This window comes from Mus caroli, unplaced genomic scaffold (genome assembly GCF_978045245.1).
Source record: "Mus caroli unplaced genomic scaffold, Mus_caroli_1 scaffold_2, whole genome shotgun sequence".
Lineage (NCBI taxonomy): Eukaryota > Metazoa > Chordata > Mammalia > Rodentia > Muridae > Mus > Mus caroli.
In genome coordinates, this window is record NW_028227257.1 from 67,969,838 (window position 1) to 67,983,725 (window position 13,888).

The window sequence follows — 13,888 nt, forward strand, 5'->3', positions numbered from 1 at the left end:
CAGCTACCTCTTGCTAAGCTCTTTTTTTTCCCTTCCAAAATACGTCATTTAACTGTCTGTCAAAATAACTCTTGCCTAGTCTACCTGATCACACTCCAGAGCTGCAGCCGCTCCTGATTTCCCTCTTCAGTGGCAAGCTGCTCAGCGAGCACCTAGTGAACAGCATCCGCCCCTCTGCTCTCTCCTCTCTTCCTGCCAGGGCGCACTGCTGTCCATGGGGAGGAGTAATTAATGGGCTCATTATGTATGAAAGCAGCATCCCACCACTTGGCTGTCTGATTTGAACGGATCCGATCAGCGCTTCATTCATGTTCAGTGTCTGGGATGTGGCAAAGCTGTTCTTCCTTTTGGATTTTTTCTCTCACCACTCAGAAACCAGTGCACTAGAGCGATGTATTAACAGAAGCACTCGGGAAAGAAAGGAGAGTCTTAACCTCTGCAGACAGGAGGCTGACGGACGGAAAGTTGTGAAGGGAAAGCCAAGGGAAGCAGAAGGTGCTAAAGAATAAATACCCGTGCTTCTGGAACACACAGTGTTAGAGCAAGCGTGATCTGGGGACACTGGATTCTCTGAATTACAGGTGAGCAGAACTTTTCCAGAGGCTGAAACATCTGCAAGAGCAATCACGATTTCTCACTGCTGAGATAGTCAATGAATTTTTAATAAGTTCTGAGCACTGTGGTCAGATCAATGGCTGTTATCTGATAAAGGCAAAATTCACCCTTTGATTTCCATAATCCTGTCCAAATGGAATCTTCACCTTGCTGCTACCTGTGCTAACATGGATTACCGGCAAGAACTAAGACACACGGGTGAAATCACCACGGCAAAAGTCGACGAGGCATTTTCAGTATGAGAGCTTACCCTTCCTCACTGAGCTTCAAGCAACTCCTGCCAGGTAAGAGTCACTTTTATAACATTAATTCATAGCGTGATAACTGAAATGATACCTGCTATTTCAGTGAGGGAGCCAGGAGGTTTGAATTTCATGTGGTTCTCCCATAAGCTTTATGCAGATTTAAGCCTTCTGAGGTAAACACCTGTTTCTACTTGGGCAATGTGAGACAGCTTGGTCATAACAGGGCTGGAACATCCGTTTATTTTTCACTGAATTTATCTTCTTTTTTTTAGAATTATAATTTTATTTAATAATTTGAAAGCAATCTGCACAAGAAGAGTCTAGAACGCTATCTAGGAGGCACCCACAGAGCTCTTTACCAAGCTCGAACTTGGGTTCGAGAACTGGGAGAACGAACTCACCAGCATGGGTAGCAACCTTTCTGTCAATGCTGTTAAAAGGCTCAATGACTGATTTAATTCCTAGCAAAACAAAAACCCTAAACTGTGATGTCATTCTCATCCAGACTGAGGGAAACGCCTCTAGTGCACACTGCCAGGGTGGGGTGAATTTACCCCAAAGATAGCAGAGATGTTTCTGTAGCAGAGCAAGTGGAACATTTAAGAACAGAACAAAATGAAGTCTGGCGCACTCAATCCCCAAAAGTTTTCATCCAAGGCTGATGGTTCGAACTTCAGAATGCAAAGCCATGAGAGAAGTTGAATGGGTGAGTGCCTTGCAGAAACTCCCTTGCACTCATTCCAGAGGGAGGCTTCTAAAGAGACTCAGTGTAAAACGCACAGACAGGAACTGCCAGCCCTCCTTCACCTGATGATATCTGAATGCCCTCCCTACAACTTCACTAGAATGAAGTCACTGTCATAAGTTCAACTGAGAAGTTAGATTCAAAAATCTTACCGAAAGCCCTAAAACAAGTCATATTTCTATTAGCTTGGAAGGGTGGAGATAAGAAAAACAACAGAAGCACGCCACACCTAGCTAAAGAAACTGGCTAATCCAAAAACAACTAACCAAAGTGATTATTCTAAACACAAATGTGAGGAGCGCTGTGCAAAGCACCTTAGCAGACAGACCATTGGCCTACGCAGGGCAGGGCATGAGCTCCATCCCAGCACAAAGTCATGGAAGAAGGAAAATTGTCTCCATGGCATTGAAAGATTTCTGTTTTCAGTTTTTAATTCAGAAAGTGAGATACACCCCTCCTCCTTTACTCTTTCCAAGACACTGCACAGATAACCGTAGTTGACCCACGTCCTTGGCCTCTGAGGCCACTCTGCAGTCTCACTTGTCGCTTTCCAGCACCAGAGGAAAGCTCTCATTTCAGTACAGGGAGTGACTCGACTCACAGCTACACCAGTGTGTTTCAGGTGGGGAAAGGATCCTAAATTCCAATGTCTTATTTATGTAACAGCTAAACTAAAGTGCTGGCCTTTCCCCACCCCCTCCACACACAATATATAAGACTTACTTGAATCCTTAAAGGTTCTTTTCATCTGTTTCTACCTAGCTTTACAGATTGACATTTTTTAAATGCATACTAAGAGAACAATGCCAAGTAATAAATAAAATATAATTCAATAAAAGTAATAATATTTAAACAACTCAAGGGAAAGGAGATTTACAACACTGTGCTTGGTTGGCTTCGGATCATCAGAACGGAAGGGGATGTAAGCTAATGTTCCTGATATTTTATTTACTCGCTCTTCTGAGGAAGACTCACACCCCACTTCTTAGGGACTTTGCTTCCTTCCATAGCTTATCCTCCTATGACAATGGATGGGCAGACAGATATGAAATACAAACTTCCAAGTTAATCTCTAACAGCATCGGTCCCAGTGAACCATCACTTTCTCTCCTGTCTATAATAATCCATTCAGAAAGCTATGTCAGTCTCAGTGACAGCTTCCCCAAAACTGCAGTAACTCAGAACAGTCTACAATCACTGATGGACTAAAAAGCTAAAAACACCATGATCTTTAGCATCACATAGGTACCAATGGATAAGCGTTTTTTATTATTTCATTTTACTATTTATTTACTTATTTGGTTTTTTGAGAGAGTGTTCCTCTGTGTAGCCCTGGCTGTCCTGGATCTTGGTCGATAGACCAGGCTGGCCTCAAACTCCAAGATCTGCCTTTCTCTGGGAATGTTCCATCATGCCCAGCAAGTTTGTTTGTTTGTTTTTGTGCAGGTCTGAGCATACTCTGTGCTGTCAGCCATCTCCTTCTACCTTTATGTGAGATTGAACTAGGGTTGCCAGGCTACATGGCGAATGCTTTAGCACACTGACCCATCCTGGCAGCCCCACGTAAGGGGTTTGGGGTAAACGTTTTGGCTACCATATCCTTACTAGTGACATCCATTATCATATATCATAGACTCTGACCATTTACATCAGCCAAACACTATAAGCATACCTATTTAAACTACGAGAAAAAGAGGTACATGAGTCAAAGTAAGACTTTCCATTGAGTGGCGCTGATATTATACCTGTCTTTAAAATAAGGTAATTTTACCTAAAATGACAAGCAACAAATTTTACTGTTATATTTGTATGCTAATTAGAATATATGTAAAATTCGTGTTAATGTATTAGCATTTATCATATCAAGAAACCTTACTTTAAGTATGTATCTGCTTATGTATATTTGCATAACTTTCAAGTTTTTAATTTTTTGAGTTTTTCACTATAGTATGGAGGGGGATGCCATGCTCTGCTTAAGTCAATGGGTATTTCAGTAGGATTTCAGCAGGACTAGGCCTTGTGGTTCATTTTCTTTAGGAAGTAACTGAATATGAATAAGGATGGAATCATCATGGGCAGTCTCCTCCTCTCCATCTTGTCCCTGCTGGGAGAATGATCTTTGGTTTGTGACATCACAGACTGTGACTGGGGAATTGGCTGATATCACACATGATTATACCCTTTCCGGGGAGCTAGATGCAGAAGAGATGCAAGCACACTCATTTCAAGTCAGACCACTGAGACACCAGAGAGATCCATGACAGGAGCTGATTTAGGGAAAGAAAACTCCTTCCCCAGCACCTGTCATTTTGCAGCATCCAGTATGAAGGCGTACAGGACCACCTCGCAGTTTACCTCACTAAGCATTTGAAACATCATGGGGGTGTAAACATCATGTCACCGGATTTCACAGATGAGGATAAGATGAAAATGAAGACACTTCCAGTAAGCAACAGACATTAGTAGAGCAATAGTCAGAAAAGACTCAGGAGTGAGACTATACCCCAGTACAACTGGAGACATCGATGCTGCTCAAAAACCTTGAGAAAAGCTCTCTGTATACTCCAAATGGGAAATACAGTGCCTCTCAACGTAAGAGTCTGAAGTATAGACGCCCAGGGTAATTAACATGGTAGCATGTGAGCATGTGATCTAGTGAACACCCTTCTAAGAAAACAAGAATTCATTAAGAAAGAATCCCCTTCATTACTAAAAATACTTGCTCTATAAGGTCTTTCAACATGAATTCACAAAGAAACAATAAAAAAAAAATCTCTGGAATTATAAGTCAGAACTCAACAAACGAAATAAAGGCAAGAGCTTACAAACATGTACACATATGGGCAATCTTCCCTCTTTTTATCACCATTCTTCTAGCTTCCAAGGACAATGCAGACCAGAAAATTCTTCCACAAATACCGATGCAGTTTCCCTTTAGGCAATAGCAAGTGCCCCAGCTCAAAATCCTACTTGTCTGTGACAGCCTCCTAGTTCAGATCATAAATAAGTACTCAACACAAAGCAATAATATCTCCACACGTGATCACAAGGCAAGCTCATTATTCATGGTCCCACCTCTTGCTTGAGGTGAGAGGATATGAGAGGCTGTAAAGGCGTGTAACTGCTCCTATGTGCTGATTAATTACACTGTTACTGAACGGCGGTCGGACAGTCCTGACATCCTCTATTTTTCATATAACATGAAATAGAAGTCAAATAATTCAAGAATGCAGATCAATGGGAAATGCTTTGATAGTTGTCATGTGATGCCATGCTGGTGGTGTCATGAGAACCAGCGGGCTTTCCTATTTACCGCTGGAGAAATACAGCATCAAATTCTGAGCAAAAGATAATGTCCAGTTCAGTTACTCCAGTGAGAACGGTGAACTTTCTGAAATAATAACCCAAAGAAGCTGGCTGGAGCACAGTTGAAGTCTTAGGCACTCTAACAATCTCTCATCTCTTACAGACTACACAAGGATAGTCTTCTAGGTGTAGTAATATCTACAGAAAAGCCATTTGTGCCTAAAACCTTCCTTAGCACTTTGATACTGCTTCTCCTATAACAGTTTGCCAAGTATCACTGAAAATGTATGTTTGTCTTGTCTATGAAACTCTATGTTACTCATGGGTGAGGGCAATGAGAATAACAATCACATCCATTGTCTATTTTCAAGTATGTTCAGAACGAGCTCATGGGGGGGGGGCGGTGTTCAATGAGTATGGGAATATATTCTGGTACATTCTCAAGAACGATCTCAAACAGGCAGAAATACAGCGATCCCTCTCCTGGCCTCCTAGGACACTAGGTATACATGTAGTGCACAGACACACACTCACACAAAACACTCACACACACATAAAAAGAAATGAAATAAAATACAATACAGAAATTGAAGAGACGATGATGAAATTGGCTATTGGATAATAAGAGCAGAGAAAATGACGCCCTCGAAATCTTACATATATTTTCCTTTTTGCTTTAATCCTTAGACTCTGCTGGTTTGCATATGCTTGGCCCAGGGAATGGCACTATTAGGAGGTGTGCCCTTGTTAGAGTAGGTGTGGCCTTGTTGGAGGAAGTGTACTACTGTGTGTGTGGGGGGGGGGGGGGGAGGTTGGATTTGAGACCCTCCTCATAGCTGCCTGGAAGCTAGTCTTCTCCTGTGTACCTTTGGAACAAGATGTAGAACTCTCAGCTCCTCTAGCACCATGCCTTCCTGGATACTGCCATGCTTCCAACCATGATGATAATGGGCTGAACTTCAGAACCAGTAAGGCAGCCCCAATTAAATGTTGTCCTTTATAAGAGTTGCCTTGGTCATGGTTTCTCTTCACAGCAATGGAAACCCTACCTAAGACAAGTACCTAAGTCAAATCTTTCTGAGTTTGTGGATCACAGCAACACCAGAACCTCAGGATTTCCCATGAGTTAAGTCTATGCCAACAGTAGTGATTCCTGTATAAGAAGGGGCAGTGGAAAAAGCCTGTGCCAATACAAGCATAAGCTGGTATTGCTTCAAAACTCATCCCTGGGTGCTGGAATAGAGTTAGCTGCAGTAAAGAAGTAGTTAGATACCTCACCAAGCCTGTAGTTTCATCTCTGGGTGCACAGCTCAAGATTTTGAGTGTTGTCATACTATATTTTAGCAGTTGCATCCCTTCAGAAGAGATTTTAGATGAAAACATCGATGTGGAGAGCATACAAATCTAGTTCTCTGAGAGGAAGGCTATAGCCTACAGGTCCCTGCTTTTGCCATCTCCCCCCTGTTCTTTCTGGACAGTTCCTAAAGTGTGTACATCGTAGTTGTTCTGCCATCTAGAGGATTCACAAAGGTACTCTACATCTTAAATGTTTCTGTAGTCCAAACAGCCACTGCCAAGGACTACTCCACAATCCTCATATGAGTCATGTGAGACAATAGCGTTTTCTGCCCTAAGAGGATCCCGGCTGCAGACCAGCATTGCCTGGACTGATAGAATGCCACGTGGTTATTCTGTTGCCTCAACAATGATCAAGCAACCAAACCTAGGATTCAAGTGGATTACAAGTTTATTTTAGACAACTATAATTTGCATTGGGTTAAATATGCTGGAAGTAAATAAAATTAACAAAGTCTCAGTAACTTGTAATCAGGAAACCAAGCATAGAAATGAAGCAGTGAGATTTTGCCATAAAGTGTTTCAGAATGCAGTGTGAGAAATCAAGAGAATGGCTAGAGGTGCCGTTAGGAGGACCCTTTCATTGGAAATTGTGATGAGCAGGACCCTTTCAAATGCTCTTTCCTTATCATTTGCCACTCATTGTATTATTCTTAGCAGATTCCAGGTATATGGGCTCTGTAACTTACCTGGCTGTGAAAGAAAGACAGAGCCTAAGTGTTGAGGCTGGCCAGCAGCTCACAATGAACGGATGGCCACTCGAGCTAAAAGAGAGGAACTAGACGGGGCGAAAGAAGAAACGGAGCCAAGACAGTCTCATTCTGATCAAAGCTCAATTTTACTTGTTCAGACACTCAGTTATAAAGGAAGGGGGAAGGGGACCCGATTCCCGCCAAATAACTCGAGGTCCAGTAGCAGGATGAGCACGTGTGTGGCTCCAAACAGCAAAGCAGCACGGTCCAGCAGTGGGCATGGCAGAACGAATGAGCAGGAAACTCCACCCCTGAGCAAGCAGGTTCCAGGCTGGGGGGAGGGGAGACTATACCTGAGTACGTAAACCTGAGCTTCAGTGTAACTAAATATTGTAGCACATTATAGTAGGCTAAATTAACTTTAAAAGAGGGGAATAATAATTCCCATACATGGACAGCAGGTCAGTCAGGGCTACATAGTGAGTGAGTGCTTGCCTATGCACAGTAGCCTGCATTCAATCCCCAGTACTTGCCACTAGCTCATCAGCAAGGCATGCTGACCCACACCTGCAACCCCAGCACAGGGAATATACAAATGGGAGAATATGAAGTTCAAGGTTACCCTTGGCTGTAAAGCCCAAGCCCCCTAGGCTATAGGAAATATTGTCAAAAGAAAAAGTCAGATATCAGATCTCCTATGAAAAAGAAATTTTTGATCATTATATTTGACCTATTGGTTATATGACAGTTTATTCATTTCTGCTCAGTAGCCTTCTCCAGGACTATTCCATTCACTAAGGAGTTATCATAATTGTTATGAAATTGATCCTATTTCAAAACTAGTTTCTCTGGCTGATGAGATCGTTCAATCAGTAAAGTGCTTGCTGCAAAAAAAAAAAACCTTAATTCAGTCCCTACACCCACATTTAAAAAAAAAAAAAAAAAGCTGGCACACACTTGTAAGCCACTGAGGAGGCTGCAGAGGACTGCCCTGGGACCGGGACTTACTGGCCAGACAGCCTAGCGTAACCTGTGAGCTATAGGCCATTGAGAGACCTGTCTCAAAATAAAGCAGACCACATCCAAGTGACAACACCCACTGTCCTCTGGCCTCCACATGCACTCACACATTTGCATGCATGTACATGTACACACAAACACAGTTTCCAAGGTAACCAGTGGTCTCTATTTTCCGAAAGATGTATTTTGATAAATGTTCTTGAGATTCTACTGTAAGTATTTTATTTTAAACTACCCCAGACAGAGAGCCGACACCTGTGCAGTTATTAGAAAGCTTTCACCATCATGTTGCGTTCTTCTGGTGTCATGTGCTTCTGTGGCGCAGCTAGAAATAGATATGGGATGAAAAGCTCCAGTGGCCAGTACACCTTTATCCTTAAGTATTCTAAAAATGTGTTATGAGTTCCCTATAACTTTGTACTCAAAAAGATTTTTAAGAATCAGACCAACCTGTTATAGCTGTAAATATGCAACCATCTTCATTGCCAACAAATACAAGTATCAAGAAAAAGAGAGAATATTTTTTAAATAAACTTATATTTTCAGTCTCAGATTGCCAACTGAACTTTTGAAGCAAATGCCCTAGGTAGTAGAACCATGGGTTACTCTCTTTTCTGGGCTCTCTCCTCCTACTTCTGAGCAAGGCTCTTGTGGTGTAATCTACTATGGACAGGGGTAAAATAAACAATACTACAGGATCTAGTGAGAAGAAAACCAACTCCTAATAGCCATTTCTTATACAGAAAAGACATCCCTAAACTGGTCAAAGCAATGAGAAAAACTGTCTGCTAAACTCTCAACGTTATTGGATATCTATATCATCCACTTCAGGTTCAGAGAACATCAGAGAAGAGAGGGCAGAAAGGATGCAAGGGATAGAATGTTATGGAACACTGTCTTTCAGAAAGAACATGGCTGTTGCACCTACAAACTCATTGCAACTCATTGCATTGATTTTGATCCACCATCAACCCATCGATGCCTTATCATGGGACAGGGGAGATACTCAAGGGGCCTCATCATTCCCTGAAGACTTAGATGCTGGTGAGTGTAGCCTAGTGGGTAGAGAGGCAGCTTAGCTCTGGGCTTCATCTCCAGCACCACCTAGACACACTTGGAATTCCAGACACTCCAGAGGTTTAGAAGCTGGAGGATCAGAATACACAGTTCATGCCAGAACTGTATGTCAGTTACAGATCAGGTTACAGGTTAGTCAGGCGCAGGTCCACCCTGTGTATATTAGACCTTGTGTCAAAACAACAAACAAAAAGTTAGGTCCATCTCTGAATGTTTATAGGTAGTCAATGGTAACGAATGGGGACAGGGTTCATGTGGCCTCACTCTTCCCTGAGGATCTATGAGTAGTTAGTGACTACTGAGTGAGGGAAAAACACCTTCTTTAGAGATACAGCAGCTTGTAAAGTATCCATGCTCCTGTAAATAGCCCTTCACCCTCGCTCCCCTTAGCAACCCTAATTGGAAAAAAACCCTAACCAGTGAGATGGGAGGGGACAGGAGAGGACAGTGCAGTAGTGAATAGGATCAAAATACATGTATGTGTATGTATGAAAATGCCAATGAAATCCATTATTATAATCAATATATGTTCAATACCTAAGGTCTTAGTCACAACAGTACCAACTGGTTACGACATGATTAATACAGAAACATTAACGGTGGGCTCAAGCGGGTTCTCAGGAGAATAAAGAGGATAGTATCCATCTCTTCCCTCTCGACATTCAGAAAACCCACCTACCTTGCTTTTTTAGAAAGAACCTGAACAACACAGCTCCAATTCAATGAAACACAAAAGGCTCAACTACTGACACAAGACCAGGAGTTTCTTTCCAGAAAAAAAGCTCTGCTGCCATCTTGAAAGGCAACCATTTATGAATCACTATCACTGAAAGCCCATCTGATCAACACTTTCAGAAATGTGAAGATAAAACAGAATGAATGAAGCAAACCCTCCACCTTCTCCCTTAGACACTGCGCATCACAACACATTCTAACATGCACATCCGCCCTCTGTTAGGACAGCATGCTTAGCTTTCAAGTCGCTCATCTTAGCTCAGAGGCCACAAGGAACACAGCTGGCACACTGTCTCCTTTGGGGCATTCTGAAAGCATGACATACTTCTTGTCTTCTCATTGAGGCTCTATATCCATGTCTAGGAAACTGAAATGGAAAGTCTTTGACAAAACCTTCTCATGATTTCCATGATGGGATCTTGGTGCGACTCAGGCCTCTCTAACGCATCCAAGTTCATATTAGAAAGGACTAGTTCAAAATTCACTATTCCTATTTAAAACTATAAAGAGGCACAATGAAGTTGGGCCATTGTGAATAACTGGCACTCATGTACCGGCAGTATTCCCCGAGCTTCCTCTGAGCATGCTCTGTACTAGACTAGCATAAGTCTAACATAAGCATAGGACTCTCGGTGGGCTTCTTTTAAAAAGCAAGAGAAGAACATTTGAAAAGCAAAAATTAAGCCTACATTGGACAAATTGGTCCGTAATTGGTCTGAGAAAAATGGAACTCTGAAAAAAAAAAAAAAACATAATTATTTATACCAGCAGAGGCCAAAGCAAAAGAATTACTTCAAGTGCAAATCAAGTGTAGACTGCATAGTGAATTCCAGGCCAGTGTGGGCTACAAAGTAAAACTGTTTCAGAAAATAAAACAAAACTTTGTGATTATATGAATGTGTATATATATATATGTGATTTTAGCATTGTATAGATCACCACACAGGACAAAACCATACAGGACTTAATTCCTAAACTCTGGTGCAAAGGAAAACATTGAAATTCAAATGGATGTCTGCTGCCATGACTTAGAAAATGCACAGTCTGTGCAGCTACAAAAAAGAAAGTCTTCTCTGAGCATCTTATCTCCCACAAATACCTTCATGGCCCTGGGTTAAACTGCAGCTAATAGGAGCTTCAGTTCTCTAATCTAAACAAAGTGAACAGTTTGCTCAAAAAATGGCTGAGATTGTGCCAATGAGATGAGCACTCCAGGGAAGAGGTGCCAATGGCTCAAAACACACAGACTTCACACAACAAAGAGCATCAGGACACCCTCAGAGATCTCAGGGGCACAGGCAGGAAGAAACAGGCGCTCGGTGCTCCAGAGAAAACAACTTACACGCTTGCACATCTTCCCTCTAACGATTTCTTCTGCCTACTTAACAGAAGAGCAGGGAGATTCAAGAGACCTAAGCCTGGCATCAAGAGAACCCAGTCAGAGCAATGGCTTCTCTAGCCATGAAGTCCCACGCAATGGTGCTCCTAACTGTCTCTTCTCTAGTTTTCAAAATGAAATCCAACTCACTTTTCCACTATGATCTCAAAGATCTCAAGAAAAACAAGCATAAGGATAGAAACTGAAATTAAGACTTCCTAACTGCATCAATGCTGCTTTTTAAAATGATACACAGTAAACTCCTGTGGCTTACAGCAACCAGAGGGAGCCAAGACAAGGTACATGGCAATCCCATGGTCAGCTAATGATGCCTTTAAGTGACAACAGTAACAAATTCTTATTTAGAAGCTACAGTGTTAGGTGACAGGCACACACACTCCCACACAGACTGGATTTCCTATTGTTCTGCTAACAGCATACCTTCCAAGATCATTGCATTGAGAATGTCTTAACTTGACAAGCCTGAACTGACACAGCCTGTGCTAAAGTGGTCTCCCCATACTTCGCTTACATAAGGATGTTCTGATGTGGCTCCACATACCAACACTCCAGATATATCACCTACCATGTAACTACCTCAGGCAGCAGCAACACACACTGAGTGTTTAACATACATGAAGAATTCCTAGTAGGAAGGCCCTGAGAGCACACAAAATACATATGAACACAGGAAACTATGTATGTCACAATAGGTAGTCAGAAATCTATGGGCTAGAGAGGTTGAGATCTCAGCCACTCTTCCAGAGAACCCAGGTTCTTCCAGCAACCCAGAAATCAGAAATGCTTTGAAAATAAGTACTTTCTCATGCTAAAAAAAGGAACCAGGCGTTCCCAAGACTCAGGAGGCAGGGGCAGGAGGCTCTCTGTGAGTCAAGACCAGCTTCATCTACAGAGCAAGTTCAAAGACAGCAGGGCTGTATATAGAGGCCCTGTCTCAAAAACACTAAGAGGAGGAGAAAAAAAAAGAATCAAGCCGGAAACTACTGTGGCCACCTGGAGTCACACACTGAGCTTAGAAGTGACTATACAATCACCACATTGTCAGGCCTTAGCAGCAAGCCTCTTAATCATATCTCAAAATGCCAGGGGGAGATAATTGAGTATGAAAGCTAAGAAGCAGTGTGAAAAACAGTAAGAAAAGTGGCATCTTATCAATTTTCCTAAAAAATAGAAAGCAGACAAATTTCACTTGACTTTTGGCATGCATGGCTTATAACACATAATTATCTTTTTGCTTGAGTTAATAATTATCAGCAGTCAAGGACAACTCATTTTGTGTTGGAGTTCCTGAATACCTCTGTCATAATAATCCAAGTCGAGGCTGAAATAAATCCACATTTCCCAGATGTTCCAATTTAAATGAATTAACTAGTGAAAGTAAGAATGTTTTTGGGCTGGTGAGATGGCTTGGGTTTATATAAAGAACATAATCTTTATAAAAATTAGCAATGAAATGTGACAGTATGAATAATCTTGCATAACAAATTAGCCACACAGAATCCCAAATCACTACACTGTGATGAGAATGGTGGACTACAAGAATGGTGGTCTACGAAACAGTCAGGTACCTGCGCTTTCTGGGCCTGCTGCTATTCATAGAATTGTAGGAACTTTGGTTTAGAAAGCAAGACTCCTCAGAGATAACTAAGCCCTGGATATTTCTTGAATTTCTAATTATTGAACATTTCCTGGAAACTCAGAGTGCCTAACCTTTCTTTTCTTAAAATATTGTTTAGTGTTTTCAAACGCTACTTACTATTATAAGTTGAGCCATTTCCTCACCCCCATGGTGGCCTTTTTAGGGGGAATAAGAACAGTGTAGTGTTGAGAATGAGACTGGTTCCCCATAGGCTCCATATATTAAGTACTTAATCCCCAGCTGAGAAGCTGTCAGGGAAGGATTAGGAGGAATGGTCTTATTAGAAGAGATGTGTCACAGGAATGGACTTGAAGGTTTCAAAAGCCTATGCCAATCCCTTTCCCCCTCTTCTCTCCCTCCTTCCCATCTCTTCTCTCTCCTTCCCCCCTCCCTCTGCTTGCTGCATGAGGACCAGGATATAAAGCTTTTGGCTACTTCTCCAGTACCATGCCTGCCTGCATGCTGCCATGTTCCCCACCATAATCATAACAGACTAAGTCTCTGAAAGTATAAACAAACCCCAATTAAATGCTTTCTTTTATAAGAGTTGCCTTGGTCAAGGTGTCTCTTCACGACAATGGAACAGTGATAAGATAAGCAGGTAAGTGACTAAGATAGCCACAAAGAAAGGAGGAAAAAGCAGTTGAAAGGAATATGCTACCTGCTGTTAGCACACAACATTCAGACTTGATGATGTGGCTAAGTAGACACCTGTCAATCTGAAGAGTATCTGGAATATAAGTCAATCCCAAAAAAAGGCATGTTAATTTTCTCTCAGTAGAGATAAAAATAACCTCACATAGCAAATAATCTAAATAAACTGACACTCAACTGGAAAATGAACTTAGACTGTACAGTCACAGCTGTAATCCTACAACACTGCTCAGGGGACTGGGTATAGCAAGAAGCACAACTGCCAAAAACAGCCATGGTGAAAGCAGTAGCTGCCCTAGCGAACAAAAGTCTCCAACAAAGAGTGATTTTGGTGACTTTGATTTGCCAGGGCACAATCTATTGAAGGGAATAGACCAAAGTGGTTGTAGCTGGGTATCTTAGGAT

At 41.9% G+C, this 13,888-nt stretch overlaps 2 protein-coding genes across 3 annotated transcripts in view; one reads left to right on the forward strand and one right to left on the reverse strand.

Annotated features, from left to right (window-relative positions):
• The window catches only part of Aven (apoptosis and caspase activation inhibitor), a 147,555-nt gene that overhangs the window by 109,273 nt on the left and 24,394 nt on the right, over nt 1-13,888 (reverse strand). The gene's annotated exons all lie outside the window — the stretch shown is intronic.
• Nucleotides 592-13,888, forward strand: part of Chrm5 (cholinergic receptor muscarinic 5) — a 52,516-nt gene continuing 39,219 nt past the window's right edge. Inside the window, exon 1 of the mRNA XM_021156266.3 lies at nt 592-899. The gene's annotated coding sequence lies outside the window, so the exon portion shown is untranslated. The remainder of the gene's footprint in view (nt 900-13,888) is intronic.